At 39.2% G+C, this 3,147-nt stretch overlaps 1 pseudogene; it reads left to right on the forward strand.

The window, feature by feature from the left end:
- The first annotated feature begins 2,609 nt into the window (after window positions 1-2,609).
- LOC144099672 (U2 spliceosomal RNA) lies at window positions 2,610-2,749 on the forward strand (annotated as a pseudogene).
- Window positions 2,750-3,147: the final 398 nt, after the last annotated feature.

Below are 3,147 nucleotides of genomic sequence, written 5' to 3' on the forward strand. Positions count from 1 at the left end.
TGTGTCGCTTCGGAACGTTAATCACCATAATTTACAATGTACACTGTGTGTTATCGCGCATAGAGTATAAGCTACACTGTAAAAACCTGTAAATTTCACTGTAAATTGTCCTCGTTTACGAAAAACATCAAGGTAATTTACTGCCGACCAGTTTCCGTTCTTTCTATAACGGACATCTCCAATATGAGGTACAATTTTTAACACAGACTACAGAACTATAAATTACAGATTTTTTTTTCTAAATACGGTATAAAATCTTTTAACACTGGCTCTGTTGCCACATGACGTAATTTCTGTTTTCTTAATGACAGCAGGAAGCCCATAACAAGCAGTCCACCTTTGCAATTACGGAGCTCACTGCTTCTTGTGTTACGCACCCACAGTTAAGAAAATATGAAATCTGTTTGTGTTGTGCCGACTATATTTTCCAGGTGGTTCATGTAAAGTTTATATATGCCACTGTCTGGGATTTGCTTGTTGCTTCGTTCGTTGGAGGAATATAGCTATTTTCTCAACGCGTGGTTCGAGTAGCCTGAATGGTTTGCATGGAAAGCATGTAGGGCGTTGCATGCAAAAGCTTTTAGCGCGTATTCGATAGAACAAGTACATACGCTTTATTGAACTGCACAGATTTATTTAATTACCTCACTCTGCCTTCAGGCTCCCCTGAAAAGTAGGAAAGAACAGAAAGTTTGTCAGAACCATCAGCTTCAAGGCGCTGTAAAAGCTTGCAAACCTCGTTTCATTTGAGACAGTTATTTTAAAGCGCTGCTCAAAATTCACATCTCAATTTCTAGCATTCCGCATAGCAAATTAAGACAGATAACAAATTTTTATCAAATTAGTATGCACAAAAAGCTCTTACTGCCCAAAATAAGGACTGTAAGATCTTTAAGGAACCTTTCTTTACTGCTATTTTCCAAGTTGAGATAGAAATATGCAAAGCGACTTGCATAAAAGCCTAGAAGGGATTATGTGATTATTCAAATCTTCATAAAAAACAATTATTATTATTATTATTACAAGGCGGCACAAGTATTGCAGAAACTGGAAGCTTTTTTATAGGCCAGATGTTTCGTAGTATATTAATCAATATAGCTTCAACATACGGCATCAAGTGCACTGGCATCTCAGCTCGTGTAAAAACCAGATGGACATATTCACTTCCCTCGATATGTAATGGCGGGAACGATGTAGTGCATGTTTCGAATACGTTAACCACAAGGTGTACCAAATTAAAAAACAATAAGTTGTGACAATTAGATCGGAGGTAAACTGCCTAGCAGGTTTTTGTTATATCGGAAACAAAAAAAAAATGTTATTAAAACAGTAGGTAAAATCCAGCTGTCAGTAGGGCTTATTTAATAAAAAATCCTACTCATAGTTACATACTGGGCTGCAATATATTGAACATATCCATCTGGCATATTGCTTCAGCGCATGTTTACACTTGGTATTCGTTTAACATTGATCTAAGTTTTTTGTCACTGTTCCCGCTAAAGCAGTTTGTGAGCACTAAGCTGAGAGCCATCTACGTTATTGTGGCAATCCAGGGTTCTTATTACTTGTTTGCTAACTGTAAAGCTATAATGTCTCTTACTAACATTGCGCCCACGTGCAAATGTAAAACATGCACCAGTCTTTTTTTTTTGTAAAAAACCCTGAAGTACCATCAAATGCTACAAAGCCAGAATGGCTGTACTTTAACTGACCCACAAAGAAAATAAATTCTGATGTAAAGGTTTGACTTGTTGAATACCCTTCTGAATATCCATGAATAAAGAATGTGAGAAAAGTCTAAGGCGTAGAATGCTACCATAAAACGGATGTTTGTGAAGAATGCATATAGCAATAATAAAATAGTAAAAAAAACGGCATACAATCCACCCTCTCTCTCTCTGCTCTACAATGTTTTATTGCTTTAGGTTCAAACGGTACTTGGTGGGTGCAATATACATATTTATACTCATTTAATTCTTATCATCCGCCGTACCGAATTGCAGATATCGGCGAACCAATGACAAATAATGCGGTAAGCACAAAATTTCAGTAGACTACGAATAGGGTCGTTATATCATACTGCCAATGTTTTTTTTTTTTCGAATAACCGGACTTGTCCTGAATCTATCAGCAAGCGCACATATGCATCAGGCGCTTATATACTACTAAAAAGAGGATGTATGGTGAGCATGGATAGATGCTGTACCCTTTGTGGCAAGTGCCACCTTGCCCGAGGTACGTTCCAATATTTTTCACTCACTAGCCAATTTTAAGAGCCAGGTACTCAAAATTAAGGCATCCTTGAAACCTACTTATTTATTTTTGACATAACCCATTAGTCCGAATTATGTTGTATTGCTGAACCGGTCGTCATCGCTGTACAGAATTAGTACACTCTAAACACGAATACGCCCATATGAGAGTAAAAAGATAGTAAGCTGTCCTCTAGCGCGCTTCCTTTTATAAGAGGGAGTCCACAAGAGGACAGCTTACTCTATTTTTATTCCTTTCTGTTTTGAGTGTATGGCATGCCTGCGCGCATCGACATGCGTATGCATATGACGCTTCAAGACACCATTGCATGGTTGCTGCACTTGAGCAGTGCGCGAATGTCAGGACCCCGTAGAGTATCTGTTACGGGTCCAAGTTGGACTTATTTTTGGAAATGTGGCGGGGAGTTTGAAGGATCCTTCAGTCCCGCCACCGGCTGGCCCGGTATTGCACTGCCTCCGGGATCGGCCTTGTCTTTAGCGCGTCTTTACTATCCTGTCTTTCTAGCCCATCTTTCAACTCTCCTACTGTCTGCACGTGGTAGCGATTGTGGCTCGGCTTGAGCCAGTGAGCAGGCCTGTGCACTTTCCTTTTCTTTTTTCATGGCAACAACAGACAGGCTGCTGCGAAGAGTGAGAAATAACAGCGAATTTGTTTTTACAGCGGAACTCAAAAGACGCGACACTTTTGATTAACTATGCGCACACCATCTCGCACCATACAGCAACAAAGCTTTACACTTATGCAGCTTTAAATTACGACTAAAGCATCAAGTTCTTAGTTAAGAAAGTTAAGAAGTTCTTAACCCTATTTACTACTGTAGTGTTTTGTTGTTGTTTTGATGTCAAAACGAAGCAGACACATGAGTTTGCGCGT

Source organism: Amblyomma americanum, chromosome 7 (genome assembly GCF_052857255.1).
Source record: "Amblyomma americanum isolate KBUSLIRL-KWMA chromosome 7, ASM5285725v1, whole genome shotgun sequence".
Classification (NCBI taxonomy): Eukaryota; Metazoa; Arthropoda; class Arachnida; order Ixodida; family Ixodidae; genus Amblyomma; species Amblyomma americanum.